Consider the following 27,699-nt stretch of genomic DNA (forward strand, 5'->3'; position numbering starts at 1 on the left):
AAAGGGACATGCCGCTGCTGAGCCTATCAAGACGTGGGAGCATGCGGGAAAAGTGCGAGCCCGCAGCAGCAACATGAAACCGCAAACAGCACGGATTGGCTGAAAAGCAAAAGCCGCACAGTTATCTTAGCATGATCCGAGATCCAGGGAGAGGTCATGAGACTAAAATACTTACATAATACCCAATGTAGAATCCTCGAGAGCGTCACAAGAGAAGGGCGGAATCTAGATACCGACAGGCCACCACTCGCATAGCTCTGGTGCTCTGATTGGACATCAAAAGCGTGGCCACAAATTCAGTGACGCCTCTTCTCCCCCTACTTTTCTGCAACATTCACTGACTAAGTATACTCGGTTCTCTCGATGCGTCACGAGTCACGAGAATCGACATCAGAGAGAGTTGAGTGGGAGAGGCCAGAGTAGAGGGAGGAGACAGGGATCGACTGTAGCGAGGCGAGTGGCTCGCACCTCGTCTAGATATACGTTTCACGCGCACAAGTAGGAAGTCAGGGGATTGCAAACTTAATAGCTGCAGTCTTCTCGCGTCCAGCGCCGCGGCTGCAGCAGAAGACGTGCGCCGCTGCCGCTGCCGGTCGTCTCCACTGCATTGTACTATACCTACACAAATATTTGTAAATCGGTCATATACAATTGGACTTAGCAGTATCAAGAAGAGCATCGGAATACTCTGGTTACTTACCTACGTCCTCTTATTCACTGCATCTCCCTTACTTGCCTAACCTCAACACGAGTAAGAACAGTGTGTATCGCGCGTGCAAATGTCAGGATCGGCAGAGGCGAGGAGTTATTATATACTTAAATAGCTACTACCGCTTGAGCCACTGACACCGGCGAAATGGACTGTCGTGAAAGACACTTCCGCGAGTAAAGAGGGACCGCAGTGGGAGCAGACCGCGTACTTTGGCCAAAAATTTGGCTCAGTTTTGTCCTTTTCGTGAAGCTTGGTGTACAGAGATCTGAAGAGGACCCTCGTGCCTATTGTAATAGTTATTATTATTGTGATTATCGTTGTTGTTGTTGTTGTTGTTGTTGTTGTTGTTGTTGTTTTTGCTGTTGCTGTTGTTGTTGTTTTTACTGTAGTGAATATTTTTATTAATATTATTATTATTGCTGCTGTTGTGATTGTTTTTCATTGTTGTTGTTTTTTGTTGCTGTTGGTGTTGTTATTGTTGATTCAACCGCCGTGATGTCGCTCAGGACAGTGGCCAATGCTTTAGGAGAGCATTGAATTGACAAGCACGTGGGTACTAAGAGAGCACATACAGATAATTGTTGGTTACGCTTTGGCGCTCACCTCAGTTGGTTGATCACAATAATTATGGCATACCCAAAGCTAACAAAGCAAGAGTGAACCACTGCTACAAGTTGAATTTTAAAGATTGAAAAATTAAAGTGAAAAAAAAAGTAATAAATAATTTTACTAGTGGTTAATGCTCGCACTGTGGTGGACGAACCCATAAGTTGGAGCCAAGAACCGTCACAATGGTAAAACAAGTACAAATGGTAAGCGTGTGCCTCACGATAGTATAAGGTGGAAGTAACTTGTTTCTTGACGATCGGAAACCACGAACCACGCCACTGCCATAACCGTCAGTAGACAACACCGACCACGCTGCTTCCAGCTAAACTGCCAGGGATATTAACGCCAAGGTGAGTGCACCTATAACACACTTGTATACAAGTATATATGTATGCTTTCGTGATAGCGCCTATAGTGTTTTAAGCTGCAGAGTGACGTTTATTTGCCTAGCACCTATGTCAGGCAGATTTTATGCTCTTACTTTTTTATACCTGGTCTGCATATCAACTTGAGAGCGTGGTACTTCATAACTAGCGGCTGGTCATTGGCGTCGTTAAGAGCCACTAGCTGGTATTGAAAACACCATTAGCCGCTCTGCAAAAACACGGATCGATGCTTCTGCTGTTGTAGGTACGCTTGCAACTTGCTCGGCAGAAATGTTATTTTATTAAGTATATTATGCGTCGCAAATCATATGTGTAACTATCGTTGCTTGCGGTGTGTCTGTTTATGAGAAAACATGTGTCCACAATGTGTACAACGCAATTCTTTATATTTGTATGGTTTTTAGCTATCTAGATGCAAATCATGAAACAATCTAAACCATTGCAAATGCTCGTATGCGTAACTTTACATTGTCTTTTTTAACGGTACGTTTGTTCGATTCTTTTTCTTTATTTTATTTAATGTTATTTAAATCATCCATTTTACATGTAGAAAAACCAATACTACTTTACTTAAAAAAAAATTTTTTTTTAAATAGTCATACGAACAGTCATCAATAACAACGACAGGTGTGTTTGATTATACGTCATTGATACATAGTTTAGAAATGTTTGTTGAAAACTTGTACGTACTTTTTGTGCATTTAGAAAAAAATTTTTAACAAACTCTCAAGTAGGTGAGGATGAGTTTAATCTTATCCGGGTGACGGAACAGTATATAATGATTAAAATTTCGACTAATAATTCGATAATCAATACAAATAGCTTTGTTCTGGCAATCAATGTGTAGCACTGTCTACAAAATGAACGCAAGCCTTACAATCTTAGGTAATACGTGTATATATAAACTTGGATACAATTATTAAATAACGAGAATGTTAATTTCACAAACGGAATACTACAATAGTGTATTACGCACCTAGTGAGCGAGGTTAAGAATGTCGCAGATTTCACTTAAAAAAATACCCGAGGCAAAACCAAGGATGGTTAACGTGAAATCTAGAACATTTCTTAACTGAACGTTTAACGTGTCCTGTACATTGTAACATTGTAAGGTGTTTTTACTTGGCTGTAGTCCCCCAGTGATTCCCTGTCTGCCACGTATGTTTTTATTTACATATAAATGTTTTGTCTCCTGTAACAGACAGCTCTTTTATATTTATAGACACCAAAAAAACAACCTTGTAGCTACGGTATGCAGAGATATAAAAACGGTTACTATAGTTATTTTTTTTTTTTTTAACTTGTATTGTATGAATTAGTTATATAATGATTGTTACTAATTTTACTAATTTTAAAGTATTACCAATCAACTAATAATGAATTTGGAATATCGATGAAAATTTTTTTGCGTTATAAGTAAATAACGCGAGGATTAAAATTTTGATTTAAAAAAAAAAAAATACAAGTCACTATGAATTTAAGTAAAAATGCATTTCGTCACTCAGGAAGGTACTTAAAATGGTTTTGGCCGAGTTTTGGCAAAAAGAAAACATTAAAATTAAAAAAAATCACTATGCAAAGTGATAGAAAATTTTGTAAAAGTTTTTTAAACATTTTGCCAAACAAATATATATATATATATATATATATATATATATATATATATATAGTGAAAACTTGGAAAATAAAAATATCTTGGATATATCTGAACGGGTTTATAGCCCACCATCTTACAAAATCTACACATAAAATTCGAAACAGGCTAACAACCTACAATTTGAAAGAAGGAAGGAATAAGTACGGAACTATTTAGATAGTAAGAATTATGTTTAGGGGGGGGTGGTCACAAAGTACTTTTATAAAATAAAATTTACATTATAATGCGGGAAAAAAAATTCATTAGTGCACGGGAGTTTTGTGAAGTTCTGAGGCAGTATGGGGGGAAAGGATACGAGTAAATGACAAAATTCTTCCCTTAATCTTTTAAAAACCACGGTCTGTAAGAGATGGCACGTGCTTATGAGACGTCTTCATTCCGTAGCCGTGAAAACTATTGGCACTAAAGTATGGAGAGAGGTGGAGGGGGGGAGTCTGAAACACCTCAAGTTCACTTTAATTTTGTTATAAAATTAGAAACGTTTATTCTAGTAACGTTTATTTTGACGACAGCGACAGCTCAGTACAACAGCTGTTCATTATTTCGACAGCAAATTACAAAGCAGTAAAAATAAAAAGTCACAGTAAACTACCACGCAATTGGCTGTCATAGTCATGTACAGTCGTTGCACTACGATGTCACCATCGTTAAAATCAAGGTCACTGGAATAAACATTCATTGTCTTACTACAAACATAATGTACACAGCTGATCGATTGATATTTCGGATCCCTCCTCTCCCATATGTAACTATGCATGCCATTTCTATAGCACTTGCATCTGACCACCACAACACATAAAGAAATAACGATGAAGAGTTGCTAGAAAAAAATCCAAGTTGAATCATGAAAAAAACCATAAGACGTTTTTTTACGTCTAAAAAACGAAAATTTCTTATTTTTTAAATAAAAAATGTGTTTAAAAACTGACCTTCAAAATAATGAAGTTGCTTGAAAACATGGAGCGAAAATTGAATTAGTGGTGGCTATACATCGTGCTGCAGCGAGTGGCTAAAAATAAATTAATCTGTTTAAGAACACTTGAAAAATTAAGGAGGTTTGGGAGAAAAGTTCAAAATGTAGAATCTTGCCAAAAAAATGCATGTTATGTTTGAGTACATCCAGAGTGAACATGCATTTTTCCAGATTTTTCACCAGAGAAGTTTTCGAGAAGAAAGTTTTCTTTTTTATGAGAGAACAAGGTTAGGTTGTCTTTTAATTAAGAATTACGTTACATTTTAAATATGTTTGAAAAAAAAAACAAAGTTTTTATAGATACCTTAAGTAGTACAAAAGGAAGATGCTCAGCAAAAAAAATCATTACTTGTCAGGCATTAAAAAAAAATGTAACCAATTAAATTCGTACAGTTTGAAGTTTGTAGAGCGCAAGAGGAGGTGTGGGTAAAAGGGGTACATCTGCGCGGGCCGGGGGGACTTCCCGTTGCTCACCTCTCTGAATGCTACTCCCAGGAGGCATGAATGCAATATATATGCAAGTGACATATATAGTACGAATTGCTTGGTTAGAACTCCTTAAAAGCATATACCTCTACGGCGTTTATATGCTTTTTCTAAATTTGTACATATGGATTTGACTTACTTTATTTATAAATATTCCGAGATTTTGTTCGTTAAGATTGGATATTTTTTCTACTATCGTAAAGAACATAGAAAAATGTACATGCTATCGCTTTTTCATGCTAATTCATATATTTATATTCGCTTGTGATTTGTGTCATTGTGCTACTTAGAAATTATTCCCAAACTACTATTACATTAAAATCTGGTCGTTGACCCACAATTTTTTTGATGCCATTTTAAAATAAGAACCTTAAATAAAACTATCGTAAAGTTTTAGCTCAATCAATATTTTAAAATTTTTTGCATGGAAGCTGCTCATGCCTCCTTAACGAATAAATAGATACGTAATTTGAGGGAAGGGCTGAAAAAAATGTTATCCTTACGAAGAGTATACATATCATCTGTTTTTCAAATTAACGTGCATATCGGTGGTGTTCATGGCTCAGTGGTTAGCGTTGTGTCTCGCAAGTCTTTAGTCAATCAGTTAACCCTATCTTATTTATTTAATATTAGAATTATCTACTTCTTATCTACATGAAAATTTCTTAAGCCTGTTCCATTGAAATGAGTATGATGAGCTCGAAATTATGTCTGTCAGAATTTGCGTAGTTGCACCTTTATTAAAAAATAAAAGTTTGACAAAAGGGTAACCTGACATAATGAAGTGAGCATCCAAGTAAAGTATCTAATTACAATTAGCATTTATGCTGTGTACTTGCCCTAGTGAACTCTATACTTGCAGTACCTACCTGTAATAAGACTTGCTGGAGCCATATTTTTTACACGAATACGCGATTTTTACGGACTTTTTTTTCATTTTGTTTCACTGCGCGACAATGAAGATGCTAAATAGTTATGCTTTATGTCATATAACTGGCTTATAAAAACATCTATAAATGATGCAGATATACTTAATCGCATATCTATTACAAGCACGCATGCCTACAGAGATGTATCCATATTTGCTTGAGACAGCACGTCAATGCCGTACAAAAGAGTCAAATATTGTTTACGTTTTTTGTGGAGCACGTCACACTAATATTACAAATACCAGTACACACACACACACACTTATGCATGTAAGTTTTCAGTGCAAGCACTCGTTCCCAGTTTTTTTTCTCGTAACCAACGTGTTGTCACTCGTTCAAATCTCCAGCACGTTGCTCCGATACGCTTTCATACTATTCGCAGTGTCTATATTAGGATTTCAAAAGGTCACGTGACTCTCGCGGTATATTTTTTACTAGTTACTAGATTCATGATAAAAAATCTATTCATTTATTTGACAAGCAATATATGTAGTGAGGAAAGTTCACTTTGATCAAGAGTGGAGTAGAATAGTATTTGCTATGTGCAGGAATCTGAATCAGTAGTCACTTGGGGAAAAAATAACACAGGCCTTGTAGGTGCAATTATATTTTTATTTTTTTACATGTTGAACGATTGTAATACGATGAAAGCCTTTCAATGACATATTTTTGAGGAGATGATAATACCTTAGCTACTTTTTCCCAACTCAATTAGTCTTTTGCAGCTTAAAACTTTCCTTTGAAAGTGCAAAAACGCACATTTAACCTTACCAAAATCCTACTTGTTTTCCTATATATAATTGGGAACGGGAGAACTTTGTACAGGTTAAACGTGCGTTTTTGCACTTTCAAAGGAAAGTTTGAGGCTGCAAAAGACTAATTGAGTTGGGAAAAAATAGCTAAGGTATTACCATCTCCTCAAAAATATGTTATTGAAAGACTTTTTATCTTATTACAATCGTTGAACATGTAAAAAAAATAAAAATACAATTGCACCCATAAGGCCTGTATTATTTTTCCCCCAAGTGACTAAATATACCGCGAGAGTCACGTGACTTTTTGGAATCCCAACGCAAGTCCAATAGAGACTTGTATATATATGTACATCAACACCTAGTGTCACAGTCTACGAGTTCTCTCTCCCTAAAACTTTTGCATGCAATGTTTAAGGAGTATAGACTTGTGAAGTTAGCGCCCGCAAATATTAAATATAATGATTTTGCAACCATTCAGGGCTTAAACGATTCCTCCTTACTTGCGGATTTATCCTCCACTTATTTGCGGATCAATAGTTTGCGAGATATTTGCAAAGTAAAAAGTTGAACATGGGTGCGGCGCTGGAATATAAAAACCTTTCCCATCTAAAAAAAATTATGGGTCACGTAATGAAGCCTGCTTACTAGACCAGTTACTGGAGCAGTTAGACATATAGATTTCGGTTTTGGCGTAATGTAACGGATTTTGTTGGTGGAATCGGTGGGGAACGGCACCCTCAACAATATCTAGGGGGTGCGCAAGCATGAAATCAACAGGAAAATTTACGGGAGCTCGGAAACTGCAAAATTCGGTAAAAATGACCTGTTTTTTTGCCTTTTCTTGATAAATATCTCCTAATGAGAGCTTCTAGGCGAAAAGTTTGCTGCACATGATTTGTTTGTTATTTAATTTGCTAAAAGATGACACGATTTTAATTTTTTTAATTTGCATTTTTGCATTGCAAAATGGCCAAAAACTGCGAAAAAACGTATAGTCACTTTAATCCTTCGCCAAGATAAGAAAATACCCATATTTTTTTATGAAATTCGGGAATTTAGTAGTTTGAGGTATGTATAACTTATATTCAAAACCTCATCACTGTCGGTCAAATAGTTTTTGCATAATGTATTTTGCAATTAAGCGAATTTAAAAAATTAAATTTGTTGCAGCGCCCAAAAAAAAAATCTCATGTTGCTCCTGATTTTTGTACATAGGCTCTGAGACGCACTTTACAATATGTGATCATAAAATTGTTTGTTTAAAAATTTTTTATATGGTTTTTAATTTTTTTAAAAAAACGCCTTACATGCAAAATAGCATAACTCCGCGATTTTTCAAAATAAATTTATAAAACTTGGTGAGCTTATAGGAGGCATCTTACTGAACAATTAGAGCTTTGGAAATCTTTGCTAGCTGCATTAGAACTAAAGTTATAAACGTTCAAAGTTAATAAACTTTTATCACACATACGACAATGTTATAGCGGAATAAAAAATTTGTTAGTATTCGTTGATACCCACTGTAGCCAAGAACGTTAAGTGTTGCGTTGCATGGTCAGGAAACAGTTTTTTTAAAAATTAAGAACGTACCGAATAATCGTGCGAAATCGGTCGAAAGGTTGGAGTGGGGATGAGAGAACACCGGCGCCAGAAATGCCTCGGCGCGTTTCAAATTCGCTTGAGCCGAAAAAATTGCATTTTCTCAGCTTCTGTTGCACCAATTCAGCTGTTTTTTTTTTTAAGTTGGGGTAGCAAATCGAGAAAAGCTTAACTATCACAGAGAGAAATGTGGTAAAACATTGTTAATAACAATTTTTTAAACAAATTTAAAAAATTACTCATTTTCGTTGGAAAAAAATTTGTATTTTTTTTTTGTTGCCTTTTTTATAATACAACTGTCTTCTTCATTGTTACAAAATAAGTTAAAATGGATAGTACATTATTTATTTAAAAAAAATTTAAATTTAAATTTTATCAACACGCCTACGCTTAAGGTTAATCATATTATTAACTTCATTTTCGTTTGTCTCCTCACTTTCTTTTTCCTCCTCCTTTTCCTCCTCCTGTTCTATCTCTTCTTCATAATTTTCAATAAAGTTAATATCATCTTGTTCAACCATTATATCTTCATCATCATTATCATCATCATCAATTATTTTTTCTACGACTTCTTCCGTTTCTATTTTTTTATACTCAAAGTTGTTGCAAGTTTGTCCAGCACAATTTGTACAATATTCTGAGCAACGCAAACCGTGTTTGACACAGGTACAAGATTTCAAACAGTTCTTCTGGCATCTGCATTTGATGTCTTTTAATATCTCATCGGGTACAAGAGGTCCATCAACGAATATAGGTAATAATTTACCTTCTTTAAGTTCCCAGCCCCAGTCTAGTGGATTAAGTTTATTTCCTAGCCATTCTTGGATTTGATGGTACGTTCGTAGAGCGTGAAGAGCAGTAGCAGATTCTGTCGGTGGTAATGCTTCTAATTTGAATGTACTTTTACGAGAGTTCTTTTTAAACAATAAGTAGCGTAACTCGTTTAAAAAGGTGCTGGATTTTTTGCCATTATATAGAGCATTCATAATTTGTAGCCCAACTTCTTGAATTTTTTCGCGGTCTGCTGATGAACAGTTAAATATAGCAGCGTCTCGTCTCAAATCATCATTGGATGCTAATACCTTTAGTATTTTGCCTTTACCTTGATTGTATATCGCTGATGTCGTGTCACACCCTGTGTATGCGTGCATTATAGATATTAAATGTTTTATGGTCTCGTATGTGAATGACCTGGTACTATACAGTTTTTGTACTGTTTTGTCTTTTGCTGGTTTTAGAAAATATATATTTTCATTGTCTGAAACCAGCTGAGTGAAAATAACCAGTACATCTATATCTTCGGCAACTATGACCACAGGCCGGTTGCAGTTTACGGCATTTTTAGCAGTTTGTACAATCAACGTATCTGCGTCACTCGTAGCTACTTCAGTCCGATAACCAGCGTCCTCTAATTTTGTGCGCAAAAATGTTATGAAACGCATTTTATTTTTCTCATTCGATAAAAAAATTTCTTGCTTTGTTGTAGCTCGCATAGATAAATCAAAAAAGATCTCTTGTGATATTTGTGCGGCATATCTACGCTGGCGCTCAGCAGATTTAGTGCATAACACACTACTATCGTATCCATCGAATACAATTATGCTATCTTTAGAAAAATGTTTATTCAAGTAATTTACATATTTTTGTAAAATATCGTTAAAACATTCTTTTGTATGCCACACAACTTTATGCAACAACATGCCACCGTCAACGATATGAAGAATATTTGTTAAAGTTTTATCTTCCTCTTTAAAAAATGTATACAAAAATGATTTAGTGTTTTTTCTCATGCAAGAATTATCAAATAGAGATAAAGGAAAAGGAGCCAATTCATATGAAAAAAAACTTTGTAATTCGCTTTTGCCTTCCATTGCTATTGCTATAGGTTGGAAAACTAGCATAGGATTTATGGCAACTTTTTGATTTTTGATTTTGACTATGTTCAGGGCTTCTAGAGACTTTACTCTGTTTTTTCTTTGAAATTTCACCGTAGCAAAGTCACTTCCTTCTATATTTTGCATGCTTTGAATACCAACATCGTATGTATTGTGACAATTGATTGTTTCGTCACCTTTAACACCAGAACTGATAGAAATCACTGCTTCGGAAGAAATAAATGGCTCATGCTCGGAAAAAAAAGATAAAATTTTCTTTAAATCACTAACATCTCTGTTAATTCTGGATGGCCTAGAATCTACGTGTTGCTCCGACGAGGAGACAAAAACATTACAAAAGTTATGAATGGCCTCTATTATCTCGATAAGGGCGGGTGTAGCTAATACCCACTTCGTTAGTGTGCTATCAGTGATACTTCGTCCTCGAGTAAGGCCTCCCCTAGTCTTCATTAAGCGCATAAGAACTTGCTCAATAGTCATATCTGACCAAATACCAGCCCAAAAACGATCAGATCGGCGAATGGTAAAATATCCTTTAGAGCAAAATTTTTCATATTCCGACGGATCCATTATTTTTTCAAACTCATACATATCTTGGAGGTATAAGTGTGCAGACTTGGCATACAGAAAATGACCTGTTGCATGAAAGAATGGTATCATTTGTTGCACACACTGTAAATGTAATTTCCAATTTCCCGACCTCTCAGCTTCTATAAATTGTCGAACAAGTATTACCATTTTGAAGTATTGCTACCATAATTTTGCCGTAGGCCCGCGACATTCAATTTTTTCCACGTGCGCCGAAAATTTTTTTACAATAGCTTGATATTCTTCGTTTTGTATGCGATCGATTGTTTCCTCCCCAATGTCGTTTAACAATTCCTCAAGGAGTGTATTTTGATCATGTGTCAGATCGAAAGAGGATATTAAAATGTCTCCCAGAGCCAAATGAACCAAAATATGGCCTCGTACAGCCCGTGAATAAGCGTGCCCACTCAAAATTTTTTCGACAGAATTTTCCGCGAAAATTTCACAAAAAACTTCCTTTAAACCGGAACCGGCCATCGTAAAACCGATTGCTCCCAAAAATGACATTAATAGATGAAATCCGCCGAGTCGTACGTGTGCCGAAGATAAATCATCTTTGCAGCATTCCAATATCTCTCTTGCCTTTAGATATAGCGGTTGATCAAATGTAACCATACAATCTTTTTGCCCGGTAGCTTTACATCGTCGATCTGCCTCCAATAGAACACTGTAAATTGTACTCCATGCACTCGGAGGACTATTTAGAAATGGTAAAATAATTACTTTACTTTTTGCGAAGGGCTTATGATTTGTTATATCTTGCATGAAACCGTTCCAGCCATCGAAATAATTATTTTTGTTCTTCCCAAACAGCCACAGAAAATCGGTAGACGACATAGTTATATCTGATGAAACAGGGCACAAATCATTCAATTTTTTTACAGTTACTTCTCGTAAACCAAGGGACCTCTTTTCAAATTTTTCAAAATTTATCTTTCCAAACTCGCCAATCACATCGGCGTTTGGAAGTGTTTTTAAACGCGGAATACTGTCAGAACCAGATACAGAATTATGTGGGGTAACAACCTCGATGCCGCCCATCGCATGGAAGGTGTCGCGACCGTCTATAGTATTTGTGTTATGATCAGCATTATCAAATATGTATTGCACGTACGAGTTATCATAAGTGATATTTTGAGGGCTCATTAACAGAGATGCTTCAAATAGCAAGGTCTCCTTGTACGATGCACTAAAACCTAATGAATTTATTATTTGTAAGAGTTCTTTCGAACCGTACATCTTATTTAAAGCGGTAGCCAATCCAACTTGAAGCGAAGATAAAAACGATCGTGGACGAGTTGCCGAAATAATTGCATGCGCAATACTAATTATTTTTACCTCAAATTTATCGCAGGAGCGTTTATCTTTTGATATGATTTCATCGAGTAATATCTTTAAAGTATCTGGAACGACATCTTTAATACTATTAAGAAAACCGTCTGGAGCAGGATAACAATCTGTGTCCATGTCCAGTTGTTCATGAAAATAAAGCTTTCAAATTTTAAATTGTGGTAAGTTCGGCATAATATATCATACTGTGAATTGAAAGTAAATCTACGTATGCGTAAGATAAAAAAATATATCAATAAAGTATTAGTACATGAAACACCTTCAAAAGCTACGACTATGGATACAAAATATCATTTCATCATTTTATATATTCTGTAGATAGTGTAAAAATGTAATTGTTTTATAAAACAAAAAAACAAAAAAAATTACAAATTTTTTTCCAACGAAAATGAGTAATTTTTTAAATTTGTTTAAAAAATTGTTATTAACAATGTTTTACCACATTTCTCTCTGTGATAGTTAAGCTTTTCTCGATTTGCTACCCCAACTTAAAAAAAAAAACAGCTGAATTGGTGCAACAGAAGCTGAGAAAATGCAATTTTTTCGGCTCAAGCGAATTTGAAACGCGCCGAGGCATTTCTGGCGCCGGTGTTCTCTCATCCCCACTCCAACCTTTCGACCGATTTCGCACGATTATTCGGTACGTTCTTAATTTTTAAAAAAACTGTTTCCTGACCATGCAACGCAACACTTAACGTTCTTGGCTACAGTGGGTATCAACGAATACTAACAAATTTTTTATTCCGCTATAACATTGTCGTATGTGTGATAAAAGTTTATTAACTTTGAACGTTTATAACTTTAGTTCTAATGCAGCTAGCAAAGATTTCCAAAGCTCTAATTGTTCAGTAAGATGCCTCCTATAAGCTCACCAAGTTTTATAAATTTATTTTGAAAAATCGCGGAGTTATGCTATTTTGCATGTAAGGCGTTTTTTTAAAAAAATTAAAAACCATATAAAAAATTTTTAAACAAACAATTTTATGATCACATATTGTAAAGTGCGTCTCAGAGCCTATGTACAAAAATCAGGAGCAACATGAGATTTTTTTTTTGGGCGCTGCAACAAATTTAATTTTTTAAATTCGCTTAATTGCAAAATACATTATGCAAAAACTATTTGACCGACAGTGATGAGGTTTTGAATATAAGTTATACATACCTCAAACTACTAAATTCCCGAATTTCATAAAAAAATATGGGTATTTTCTTATCTTGGCGAAGGATTAAAGTGACTATACGTTTTTTCGCAGTTTTTGGCCATTTTGCAATGCAAAAATGCAAATTAAAAAAATTAAAATCGTGTCATCTTTTAGCAAATTAAATAACAAACAAATCATGTGCAGCAAACTTTTCGCCTAGAAGCTCTCATTAGGAGATATTTATCAAGAAAAGGCAAAAAAACAGGTCATTTTTACCGAATTTTGCAGCTCCCTAGTGTTTTAAAAGCTAAATTCGGTTGAAATCTACTTCTGCCTGTACCATTCGTTATCTCCTTACTTGCAGATTACGAGGTGCATAAATAAATGAAATTAAATGTCACAAAATTTGTAATTAAAAAATTTAATTACTGAGTGAGAATATATAGTAATTTTCATCTAGAGACTTTTGGTCTAGTTCCTTTCCTGCGTGGTGCGGGTGCAGGAATAATATTTTTTAATTGATAAAAAGATGTTTTTAAAAATGTCATAATACAGTAAAAGCAGAAAAATAACTCATTTTCTCCTTAAAATCAGATTCCCAGTAATATTAAATAATAAAGATAACTTGTACATTAATGTAACAGTGTACTATTGAATTGTAAGTATTGTAATAAGGTTTGGGTGCTTGTTGACAAAATAATGCTTTGGTGGTCAATTCAATTAATTTAAACTGATATGATTTCTTTTATAACAATAAAATAGGCACCATATTTGCAATAAAGTTATGATGCGTATTACATAGTAAGAATTAAAATTTATTTAGACACCATATTTCTAAAATTTCATAATTTTTTTTTCATGCTTTATATATTTCTGACAGCGTAACCAACCTTCTTATCAGCTGTCGTTAACAGACTTTTTTTCAGTTTTTGTAGCCTACTGTGTTTCCAAAATTATAATGCAATTAATAATCAATCACAATCAATCATGTAACATAATTTCTATATAAACGAGGTTAGTATTTCATGGTTTGAAAAAAATTGTAACAGTATTCAGTATATATCGGTTTAAATTAAATGGCCTGCCAAAGCTTTGACTGGCAGTCTCTAGATACATTATTTAATATTATGTGGAATCTGTTTTTAAAGAGAAAACGAATTATTTTTCTACTTTTACTGTATTATGTCTATTTTAAAAACATCTTTTTATCAATTTAAAAATAAAGATTCCTGCACCAGAACCACGCAGGAAACGGGAAAGGAACTAGACCAAAAGTCACCAGATAAAAGTTACTATATATTCTCACTCAATAATTAAATTCTTTATTTACAAATTTTGTGACATTTAATTACATCTATTTATGCACCTTCGTAATCCACAAGTAAGGAGGAAACCGAGGAAACGAATCGTACAGACATAATAAATTGGATTTCAACCCAATTTAGCATTTAAAACAAAAGATTTCAGACCGCACTGATTTTCAACTTTTTATTTTGCAAAATTCTTGCAAACTATTGATCCGCAAATAAAAATTCAAGTAAAGGATAAATCCGCAAGTAAGGAGGAATCGTTTGAGCCCTGAATGGTTGCAAAATCATAATAATTAATATTTGCGGTTGCCAGCTTCACAAGTCTAAGGAGTATTAATTAATGTATGCAGTTTACAACGTGTGTGTGTGTGTGTGTGTGTGTGTGTGTACTTATTAGCACGTGGTGGCTCAGTCAGCTATAGGTCGTGCATGGATCAGCACGCGTCTGACCGTGGTACGATTACCGACCCAGTGCAACTTTTTCGAGCAAGTACTTCTGTCTGTGAATTTGTATCTGTGCTTTTCAATTGCGCAATGCTCCTCGTGAAGGAGATAGGCGCAGAAAAATTGCCTACTCTTCCCCTACCCCTCTCTATGTAATAGGAAGCCTCTTATCATAAGCAATTATCGTAAGAATAAGTATACCTATGTTAATTTAGTGTGGCTTCAATAAATATGTTATCATTTAGTTAATGAACGATTATTAACAATACATTACGGCACAGTACAATATATACATATAGACTGGCCAGTACAAAACCATGCGCTTTCAACAAATCTTCCGATGATTTGAAAACAACCTCCTACCGCTACGCTAAATACATCTCTAACGTCACCTTTACATCTATCACATAGGCTCACACACTTATTCCTAGTCCATATTTAATACCTAAAATATAATTGTATCGAAAAATTAAGAAAAACTATCCTGCAGTACCACTTTCTTTAATGGCCTAGTACTGCATGCCAGTGAATGTCTCTTCAGGACGTTCATCACACATAAGTATTTTTGATAGATATTGTTCATACATCAAATGTATATTCGACATTAGAGAAAAAGTACCCACAAAAAATTGCAGCTCGTTTAACTGTATTCTTTTTTATATGTTCCCCAAAAGGCTTCCTTTTAAAAAATCTAAATTTTACATGTAACATCATAAAAGAATCACATTAAATTGCAATTATTTGATCTATAAAAATCTCCCTATTTTTATTTATATGAAACATAACTTTTAGAGAAACCTATAAACTTTTCAAATACATCCACATTCCACAGGTTGTTCTTTTTTTTTTTTTTTTTTTTTTTGTAATAGCACATAAAAAAGGGACAAGTATGCGTAAAAGTACTGAAAAAAATAAAAAAATGTATGTAAGTACCCGCATATGAGAAAAATAATTGCCATCATTACTGCATATGTTGGAGCTCTTCTCACCTTTCCGAACTTTTCCCCCGATAACTGAACATGATGAACGCTCTTAAGCCGAAAAAACTCACCTTAGTCGGAAATGGAAAAATTGTGAAAGAATAGAACGCAATAAAAATCAATTGACGTATTCATAGAATACAAAAAAATGTTTAAAAAATTTTTTTTAATTGTGGAAAAAGATGAAAAAGTTGTATGAACTATTACTTTTTTATTGTAAAAGTAACAAATAAATGATAAATAAATATTTATTAATACATAGGAAAGCTCCTCTGCTAAAATGTACGAGTTTCTAATTTAAAAAAAAATCATTTAACTAAAAAAATTAGTTTGATGAATGAATAATTTATTTATCCATATAAATTACATTTAAACTAAATCAATTAATAATTAGTAAATGAATACTTACGTTAAAAACAGTTTACGAATGATACCATAAGAAGAAACAATCGAGTTCATTTATCAGGACTGCTCATAGGAGAGTGGGCAAGGAACTCAGCCTGGGCGCAGGAGATTAGAGGATCAAATCCAATTGGAAAGTATTTTTTTTTTTTTTAAGAATTAGTTAAAGAAAAAAAAATAAAATTCGATACAATTCAAAATGTGTGATATACTGTGGTAGCGTGGCGTTGTGTGGCATAGAGAAGAGGGAACTGGTGCAAGGTGGTACGGCAAGGGCGGCCGGGATAAGGGGGAGTATGATGCAAAATCCACTTTCGTTACACATTTTTTCAAGGTGAGAAATCTGGAATCGTTAGTTTTTTCGCCTGTAGAAGTGTAACTTTAAAAAATTATGTACATTTGCATTGTGTCTATGCAGCACCTGAAAACACGCCCGTGATCGAGGTCCACCGTGATAAGTATAGCTGCTGCGTAATCGCTCACGTTCTGCTTGTGTTATCATTTTATAGTAAATACAGTCCCGAGGATACACATCGTCCAAGCTCTTATCTCTGCTATTGCGATATATAGGTATCTACTTCTACGCAGAGCTGACTAAAGAAGTCAATTTTACATGCGTTTGCTCTCTTTGCCCTGTGCACCGCTATTTAGTGCGCACTTGTTTTATTTGATTTTATCTGCACCATGATTCCTAGCTGCACACACACACACCTATATGAATGTATGTATATATGTATATATAGGTACAGCAGCTTATGAATTACGAATAACCTCGTCCTCGTCGTTGTCGTTGTAGGCGTAGAGTTGACATGCATCTATGCTATGCCTACTATAGCTGTATGAGATAAGTACATAGTTAGGGGCCCGCAGGCTCACGTACTCACAAGGCGACTCTTCCTTTGGTCACGGGCCCTCAGCATGTATACACATTTATATCGATCCTATTGTGTAAACGCGTAGAGCTGGCGATCATCTCCTTTTCGAGCGTCAATAGTTTGCACATGCAGCACGGATATCTATAGATGTCACACGGGTAGTCACGGTACACCTTGGTATCAGAAATATATGTACTAATGATAAATCACTGATTTTCTTAGTGATAGTACCACAACACCGTCTTCCGTAGATATACACTTAATTCCCACACCTCAATGAGACTGACTCTCGGCCCTTACACGCGTGCATAATATAATACTTTGTTTTGCGAGAAGGAAATCCCAGATAGGCTAACCCGTACCACTAACTGTTCAGTTACACATGTATACATCTACATGCAAATATCAGTTTACTTTGTAGACTTAATGCTATTTTGTCTTAAATGATGCTAATCGGATACACAGGTACATTAATCCCTACTTATTTCCAACTGTACTTTATAAGATAAGTTATGAGAGGCCGGAATTTTGGCAGTGGCTCTGTTTTTTTTTTAGTTGCACGTACTACCAGAGCAGCAAAGTCCTAAAGCCGTAATTTTTAGCGCTGCAATGAATACCAATACATCTTGTTCTACATATTGGAATAGCTTCCAATTCGCTCTTTGCAGCCCTAAACATTGTGAAAAACTTTTGTAACCCTATAGGCTGTTTTTTTTGCCAACTTTTTTAAGTTGTGATCTATTGGTTGGCTAAACCGGTGAGCTAAACTCTTTCTTGACTAAAGTTTCTAGCAAACGTGAGTGCCTGTATACATTAGGGTGGTCTGCTGTGGCATGGTCTTACAGCACCAGACTGGTTGGAAGGTTAAACCACATCTCTCTGAAGCATTGGAGATAGTTGCAGAGCTCTTTCCCAATGTCTCCTAGTGTAACTCCAGAGACATTGGCGTTTAAAACACTTTCTTTTTCCATGGAGATCAGTCGTTTTGATGACTCAAGGTGGAGAATGGTTAATGTTGCTTGCCTGTTCGGACATTATCCCGTTTGCTTAAGTTTATATTTGCTTTGTAGATTCACTATAAGGTTCACCGAGCGCAGACCTCGGAGAGGATCCGTGATTGCTGGTTAAATGCTTAGAGTCGAGAGGATAATGTAGGGTCGTCAGTGGTCGGGGTTCCTAGCTTCACGACGAACAACTCCGCTCGTGATATCTGCCAGTGAATAACTGACTTGGCTTACAAGTTAACAGCTTCGTAGATTAGTAGTGGACAAATCGTTGTTGGAATGTACTTGGAACATAAGGACTTTTAATGGTCCTGAAAAGAGCCAATGGCGATACTGACAGTCAGAGGTTAATGGTATTTCCTACATACGTGGCTGCTCGAACTCCTTAAGATTGTTCTGCCTGGCTTACTGTTGTAGTAAAAAGTGCTTTGGCAGCATCAGGTTAGTCGGAAGATGGTGAGCCATTAACCCTGTAAGCGTTGTAGCTGGCTTTTCTCTGGCCAGATGTCTCTAGAGAATCACGCAGACGATTCAGAATACCTTTTTTTAGTGGTACTCAGATAACTTGGTACTCCAGGGTGGGAATCATCGTAGGTCACCTACCCAATGTAGAGTGTTAGAGTGCCATCGGTAGTAGGAATACTCAGCTGCACGATTGACAGCCTTGTTATTGATGTATTGCTAGTGAAAAACTATGGTAATCGACATTGTGCTCGAGCTTGATATTAATGAATAAATCTTTCTAATAAGAACTAAGTAAAAATTGATTAAAATAAAAAAAACATGTTATGGATAATGAAAAATGAATTGTTAAAAAAAAAAAAAAAAAATAGTATTAAACTAAATTAAAAAATTTGGATTACTAAAAAAATACTGTTCTTGCTCGAATAAGTGCTTTCCTTAAAATAATAAACTTTTGAGGAACAAACTTGATAGTTGAGTTTAAAATTTTTTTAAAAAATTCCAGGCTTTTTGTATGAAAATATTGCTGCATGAAACCCTTTAAATGTACGATTCATAATAAAAACTGATTCAAGAAAATTATCGGAAGTAAAAATTCTGGATAAGCCCAAAACGAAAATATACTTCATTGATGTAGATCTAGTACACTTGGAATTCAAAAGTGGACCTTCAATGTGGTTTAGGACTTGAACTAACAAATCAAGATTACCAAAATGTTCCGAGTACTTCAATAGATCAGAAAAATACATTTTGCCACCTGCTAAAACTTTCAGTGCAAACTGCAGAGTTATAGAAATTTTTTATTTTTTTTTATTTTCAGACTAGATCTCATTTGAGACCAACAATTTATCTGCAACAAATATTGGATTTCCAGCAATGAATTAATTTTTGATTGTTTGGTACTATAGATTTATTTAACACTTTAAGATTAAAGAAAACTTTCAAAAATCAGTAATCATGAATTATTGATTCCTAATTTTAAATTATTCAATAATTTTTAAATATATATAATAACGCTTTCGAGACTCACACGCAAATAAGTATAAATCTAGAGTACTGCTTATTAGCTTATCATCCTTTCCCATACCATACATTAAACCTAATAAAAATAAAATTACATTGAATTTTTTGAAACATGCCATAAGAAATGTATGATAAAAAATGGGGTGTCTTGAGGTTTTGTGCATAAGCACACGATCAGTAAGAGCTAATTTAGGAGTGAGAATAAAAACTCCAAAGTCAGGTGTTAGTTTGAGCAACGTTTCGTTGGTCTTAACGCCAACCTCATCAGGCTCAGTCTATATCGTTAAGACGATCGTTACAGACCGTCTTAACGATATAGACTGAGCCTGATGAGGTTGGCGTTAAGACCAACGAAACGTTGCTCAAACTAACACCTGACTTTGGAGTTTTTATTCTCACTCCTAAATTAGCTCTTACTGATCGTGTGCTTATGCACAAAACCTCAAGAAATCATGGAAACAATTGGGAGCAGAACGGCACGTTCAACAAACACCGTAAAAAATGGGGTGCATCACATGTGACATACAGAAGTAAGAACTTTGGAAATAATCTAAATGTGTATGAATTAACTGAGAGAGCGAAAGTTTGTAAATAAAAATGTGAAGGTTTAAAAGTTATAGATATTTATAAATATGTTCCTTGATGTGTGCACCCAGAAAGTGTATAGTTCTTATACTGGTCATAAAGGTCCAGTATTTCACTGACATATTGCTCATTAAAAAAAAAATTGCTTATTGAAATTGCACATACGCGCGTACATATGAAAATTATTATTTTTGGTTTATCTACCTATCATTCTGTTAGCGATTTGATATTTTCAAAATATTTTTTAAGGTTATATTAGACAAAAAAAAATAAAATATGCATTCTGAGCGTTTGTAATAGCTTTACAAATATACTATAATTTTTTCTAAAAATTTTCACCATAATTTCATAGAGGAACATCCATTACACTGAAATTTGGTGTTATGTTTTCACATAATTCATTATCTCTCCATTTATGTGCTGCTATGATAAATAATTCGTAGTATGAAACCCGTAAAAATAGTTATTTCTAGTCAATCTGGCTTTTTTTCAAGATATGGCTTATTTTTTAATATTTGGTGGTTTTGTGCATACATCTCCATTGAAAATCATTTCTAAACTATTGGTACTCTGTACTAAACATTATACAATTCTTCCCAAAGTTTTTCCTCTTCATTCAATGAAGGTACATCGAAAATATTAAAAATTAAGGTTATGTTTTTACGTAACTCAACAACTCTGCTTTTGTGCACCGTGACATTTATTTACCTTCTAGGAAACTCGTAAAAATCGTTATTTTAGTCCATCTTTCTTACTCTTCAAAATATGGCATATTTTTTAATATTTGGAGGTTATGTAGCATTTTTAAAAAACCCGTAAAATTAATATTGACATGCTTTCTGCATTGACCTGCCATGCATGCAAAATTTTTTTTTTCTAATTTAATTTATTAAAATAATAATTTTTCCAACTTCGGACTTTTTTGAGGGTCGGGTGTGCCCTCGATAGGAAAAATAGAATTCGCAACATAAGTGCCATCGCTTCGCGACTACCTTACGTCCCTTGGGCCCTGCTTCGCAGGTCCCTCGGGCCGCAAAACAGCCCCGAAGGCGACGGCACTTATCCAACGAAAACTACTATTTACTAGTCTATGTGTGTATCATATATACGTATGTACACATGTGCACAGTAATGGGTAGATATAAAACCTCAGGTAACATACCAATTTTTTAACAGATAAGATACCTGGTAACGTACCTCACGGGTTTCAGACAAGTTTATGACACATTAGTTTGTGACACAAACAAAATTGACGTCAGTGATTGTCTGACCGATCTGACGATACAGATATCGAATTTTAATTAATAAATAGTGCCCTTAACTTATGTTAATTTTATGATTGTCATTAATACCTTCCATAATATAGGTAGAAAAGGAGTTTTCATAAATATCAATTTAAAAATTGAATGAAGACTGAGTTTAAAATAATAGTTACATTTAAATAAACACTTTTTATTTTCGTTGAGTTAAGTAAACGTTAGTTTTAGGTGAAAAACTTTATTTTGTAAACACACAAATCGGATTCTTAAACTTACAAATGTTTTGAAGTTTTTGATATTTCTTACAAATGACCAGTTTCTTACAGGTATGTCTGTAACCTCTAGCTCGTGTCGTAAGCCCACCACTGCATATGCATAAAGGAAACAACACTTCATCGAGTTTTAATTTCGATAGTCGATTTTGGTCTTCTTCTCTCTTTGTGTATTCGTCATAAGACGCTACTACCAGCGCCGAAGAGTCCTTCCAAAAGTAAATGAAGTGGCTAAAGTTGAAACTAAAACCTCTACCATTTTACGTGTTCTACAATGTAAACAAGCATCATGCGACAGTAATTAGAACTAAAACCTCTCCCACGCGTCTCATGATGGATTGTATCTTCTATCATACTCATTCACTCGTGGCTAACTTCGAGGTCAGAAAGTTTTAGCCAGTTGGGATGAAACATTGGAGAATCTTGAAAATGAGCATATCACGTCGAGGTACCTATCCCTCAATAACGATATTAAAAGGCTTTCCTTGTCTGGATTTTTTTGGAAGCTATAGTTTAATCTTAATAAGATTGGATAATCGCAAAACATCAAGTTAACAGTGATGTTAAATATTTTTTCTTAAATTTTAAATTTTATAATAGCACGGTGCCATGCGTCGTCTGCTCAAACTTGCATGTAGTACGACCGTGATACTAAATTTAGTTAATTAAAACCATGTAAAAATCCCATAATACGTTTAAATTATTTAAACTCAAGGTAAAAAATATGTTGAATAATTCAACATCCAACGTTTTCTGCATGTTAAAAAATCAATAATTTCTTTGGTATTAATAGATTGATTAAATTTTTTTAAATCAAATATAAAAGTAATTGATAGTTTAATTTAATTAGACTTATTGAATACAAAATTAATTGAATTGACTGTCTAATGAGAAGATCAAATACATTTAAAACATATTTTTACTAAGATCAGTTTTAGTTTTAGTTGAAATAATCTGAAGTACTTCTAGTTATTGCCGTTACAAATTGTTGTAAAAAGAATAGGTGAAAAAAAGTTAAAGCGTTTTTAACAATCCTGGCTAATCATTTTTCCTTTCGCCATATATTTCTAAAGTAAATTTTCTATGATCAGCTGGTTTAAGCCATCGAATTTATGAAAGTTGGAAAAATAATCACTATATATGATAAACATTTTGTGTTGTTGCATTTGATAAATGTGCATGACAGTTTCTGGTTTTAATAAGCTTTTTTGCTCGTTTTTCTGATTAGTTTATCAAAGTGGTAAAAATTGCCATTACTTCTTTATTTAATTGAGGAGGCTCCAGCGTGTACCGCACAGGTAAAATTACATGCACCCTACCCCGAAGAACACATTCATCTACGTAGGTTTCAAAATCATTAAAATGATTCAAAATGTTTAAAAAATCACACCACCACATACTGGTCCCTTTTTTTGCAATGTCATTATTGCATGAATATATCCATTTGAATTCTTACTTTTCACCAACAATGTAGTTGTATCTTACTTTTTTATGGGATTAAATTTTTTTATTTAAAAAACTGTTTCTTAAGTAAAGTCATTAAAACAAAATATCTAACTATTGCAACTGTACATAAAGAAAGTCTGTTTTGCTTAATTTAAAAAAATTAATGTATTGATGCTTTTTGTTAAATATATTTTTTCAACTACATAAATAGTGAATGTATTTTATTAGTTGTTATATTTAAATTAACTTACAACCAAATCATTTTAACTAGAATGTCAATGAAGTGACTGAGAGTAATTAAAATTTTTCAAAAGATTTTCATCTCTGCTTATAAAAGCGTAATAATGAAGTTATCCTGACCGCACACTTTTTTTGAAGCAGCAAGTAATCGAAGTTTGACTTAACTTACTATTTTTTCGAGGAAAGCATTCTCGCTCTTTAGTTACTCGAGGAACACGTGAAAGATTCTTGTTTTTTAAAGTATGTGAACCAACTGTTAAAGTGTACACACTTTTTTCAGAATGTTTTAAACATAAAGGAAAACAAGCAGTTAATTTCATGGAAAATATTACGTCTTGTATGTAATGCACGACTAATTTACGGATTATTGGAGAACATGAATTATTTTAACTTCGATTTCAACCAAACGATAGTATTTTAAGATCATTCTTATAGTTCTATATCATTATCTAGACAAGTTATACATAAAGATTTTTTCAAAAATATGAAGTAATGAAATCTTAAACTATCAGATGATTTTTTAGATATTCTAAAACGATTTCCTATAAATCATGTAAAACAGTTATTTGCTATAACATAATTTTTTGGACACTTCAAAACAATTTTTTTTTGGTTTAACGTGTGAAAGTGATGACATCAACAAAAGCAGTCCATAATATAAAGTGTACTTTTATAAGATCTACAACTTTTGAACTCAACAATTTTTACCCAAATGTAATGTAGAAAAGTAAGATGCAAAAGAAATTTTTATACTTCATGAAACGATTTTTATTGTTTAGAATATTAAGATTGCACTGAAAAAGAATACTCACTTGATAAAAAGTTTTACTTTAACAAATTCTACAACTCTTACAATCAACATTTTGCTACAAAAGTTCTTTTTTTTTTTTCATGTACAAAAACGGTTCATATGATACGCCTGAAATAATTTAAACGCTCAATATGATATACCCGCAAACTGTGTGTAATGTACTTAGAAAATTATGCAAAATGATTACGAGTGGAGTAAAATCTATTTTCCTATCTTGGGCATTTTTGAGAGTCGGATGTGATCTCGGTAGGAAAAAAAATATGGTTCGCACTTGGTGTGCATCCAAATAGGACAAACAAAAGATATTTCTCGGGCCTGGTACTTGTTCTGGTAACATGCGCCACCAGGTATGAAAACCACTATTTCTCTGAAGTTTTCTTGCATTAAAAAAAAACTGGGTATATGCAATTCACTTTACAACCTAAAATTATAATTTATCGTAGTTCCAGAAGTTTCAGGTGGCTCGCAATCGGTGGAGTTAAATCTGTAACAAAATTTACAGGTGTTTCGCAGTACATACCATTTTCCCTGCAACTACAAGCTGGGAAGCTGCCATGCTTTCTGGGGCTGCACTGCCTCGATCTACAACCTTTCTCGCAGTTTCGACTGATTTGTTGCAGTATGTCATCAGGTATCATGAGATAATCAGATTTTTTGGGCTTCGAACCATCGCTGTAGCTCGCGCTGAAGCCCAAATGAACGAACGAACGAAGCAAGCGATAGAGGTTATAAGTATATATGTATATGGGTGTTTTCGCCGTAACTGGCTCAAATCGTGTCCAGAGCTTGTACGACGTTTTGAAACTAAAATAAATTATGTTTGCAGTGCCAAGACATGTTACATGTTATGAATTCTTGATTAATTACAGATGTAACTGATTTCTTGTCCCTTTCACGAAGCAAATTGCAAAAACTACCTCGAAATGTCAGTTCCGACCCCTGTCCAAAACACAACTTTTTGAACAATAGACTCTCACTTACCAAAATAAAGTTTTTTTTCTGGAATTTGTGCACCTACATTATAAACTTTAGTTATCATAGATTATATTTATACTGAAATTACCCATGCTTTTAGCAAATAAGTAAGAACGTATAATGCATTATTTTTGATCCTCGATTTATATAAATATTATGATAAGCATAGAAGTAGCTTTGTTAAACGCTCAATTTAGTTATGCAACGCCCCCTTACGGTCGCTTTTCGAATAACATGCTACCACTTGTGAGGGTCGTGATTATATTATATAGATATATTTATTATGTAATAAGGTATACTTTTATAATAGAGTTCTTTTACGTGACGTCATATATTCATGTATAGTTAGTATTAATGGATTCATGTTTAAGAGGGATAGGAGACAATGGGGACTCGTAGGTACGAAGTTGAGTTCGTATTGACCCCAACACGTAGTACGAGAGACTTCAGTGGTAGTGTGCATAGGAACGTAGTCAAATTCTCAATGCCCCTGACTCGTGATACACAAGATATTATGATATAAAATATATATTCATTACGAAAAACACAAAAAACTGACGTGTATCTATGAACTACTGCATTTAATGTTTATATTTTTTTTTTTTTTAGAACGAAGTTCTTTATGTCGCGTTACTCGGGGGGCTGGAATTTTAAAACCGACAGATTTTTTTTTTTTGAATCAGAAATCTCTTCCTCTCAAGTTTTTCCCCTCACCCCGTCCCCCCTCACCAAGTGTTCTCTACACACTTCCCCTCTCCCCACTATATATGTATATCTGCCAACCGTGCCGTGTTACTCTTTTGCACACCTTTACCCACCATTTCCTTTTCACACTCCCAAGCAATTAATTTTCTAACCAATTACAATTTTATTTTCCCACAATAACTTTTGCTTCACTTTGAATTTTTTTCTTTTACAATTCTTAAAAAAAAAAAAAAAAAAAACACTTTCCAATTAAGAGATTTGAACTCTCGACCTTTTGCATGTAAGTCCTGTACCTTACCCACTCTGCTACGAGCGCTACCGACTATAGAAGTCGGTTTCTTGTACTTATCGTGTGATTCGTAACTATAACATTCCATTTTTAAATGTATTCACTGATAATACATTCAATTATTAATTTGTTTTATAAATTGTGTATTTGTTTTCTAAATAAAACATCTTAAAAAAAAAAAAAAAAAAAAAAAAAAAAAAAAAAAAAAAAAAAAAATAAAGATTTAATTAGCATAAATATGGTTATGTAGATTAAATAATAAGGCGCGTTATTACGCATTACATGTTTGTATTTTCATTAAACCTGAGGTTTTTTTGGCATTACAGTAATGCTAATAATTACTGTTATAAATGAAAAAAGGTAATGAAATTAAATATGAAAAAAAAAAGAAACGAAATATGAAAAAATGAAATATGAAAAAAAAAAATAATAAAATTAAATGAAATTTGAACAAATAAAGTAATATATTAAAAAATAATGAAATGAAATATGAAAAAAGAAATGAAATAAAGGAAATACAAAAGAATGAATATAAATAGAAAAATATAAAAAAAAGAAATAAAGGAAATACAAAAGAATGAAAAAAAAGTAATGAAATTAAATATTAAAAAAAAAAGAATGATATATGAAAAAAAAGGGAATGAAAAAAAAAAGATTAAATATGAAAATAAGAAAGAAATTAAATAAAGGAAATACAAAAAAATGGAAAAAATGTAATAAAATGAAATATGAAAAAAAATAAAACAAAAAATGAAAAAAAAATAAATAAAACAAGAAATAAAGAAAAAAATAAAAAATAAAAAATAAAAATAAAAAAACAACAACAAACCAGGGGGGATAAATGGGTCATGGGACCCACGGTAAGAACGAAGTTCTTTGAACATGACGAGTATAAAAACACAATTTCTCAGGTAACAAGGGGGTCGCCAGACCCATTGAAAGAACGAAGCTCTATAAACGTTAATACTGCATTCATGTAGTTCACTAAAGAAAAACTTGAAAAACGAATAAAAAAAAAAATAAAAAAAATAGTTCAGTACTCACGATGGTTGAACTTCGTGAGTACTGTATTTATGCACGACGTTCTCACGAAGTTCAACCATCGTGAGTACTGAACTATTTTTTTTATTTTTTTTTTTTATTCGTTTTGCAAGTTTTTGTTTAGTGAACTACATGAATGCAGTATTAACGTTTATAGAGCTTCGTTCTTTCAATGGGTCTGGCGACCCCCTTGTTACCTGAGAAATTGTGTTTTTATACTCGTCATGTTCAAAGAACTTCGTTCTTACCGTGGGTCCCATGACCCATTTATCCCCCCTGGTTTGTTGTTGTTTTTTTTATTTTTTGTTTTTTTCTTTTCTTCATTTCTTGTTTTTATTCATCATCGCCCGTAGGCTCAGACATGGCATTCTTTTACACAAGCATAGTGTTAATTAGCCACCGGTGCACCTGAGTTATGACCAGATGTTTATATACATATACATATATAAACATCTGGACCAACTCAGTCACACCTATGATCACGTTGACGAAGCG

At 33.8% G+C, this 27,699-nt stretch overlaps 1 protein-coding gene across 1 annotated transcript in view; it reads left to right on the forward strand.

Annotated features, from left to right (window-relative positions):
- The first annotated feature begins 1,051 nt into the window (after window positions 1-1,051).
- Window positions 1,052-27,699, forward strand: part of LOC106637037 (uncharacterized) — a 108,335-nt gene continuing 81,687 nt past the window's right edge. The window contains exon 1 of the mRNA XM_089590654.1: window positions 1,052-1,671. The gene's annotated coding sequence lies outside the window, so the exon portion shown is untranslated. The remainder of the gene's footprint in view (window positions 1,672-27,699) is intronic.

The sequence above is a fragment of the Copidosoma floridanum genome, unplaced genomic scaffold (genome assembly GCF_036245765.1).
Source record: "Copidosoma floridanum isolate Cflo_tuat_1 unplaced genomic scaffold, Cflo_Japanese_pri ptg000013l, whole genome shotgun sequence".
Classification (NCBI taxonomy): Eukaryota; Metazoa; Arthropoda; class Insecta; order Hymenoptera; family Encyrtidae; genus Copidosoma; species Copidosoma floridanum.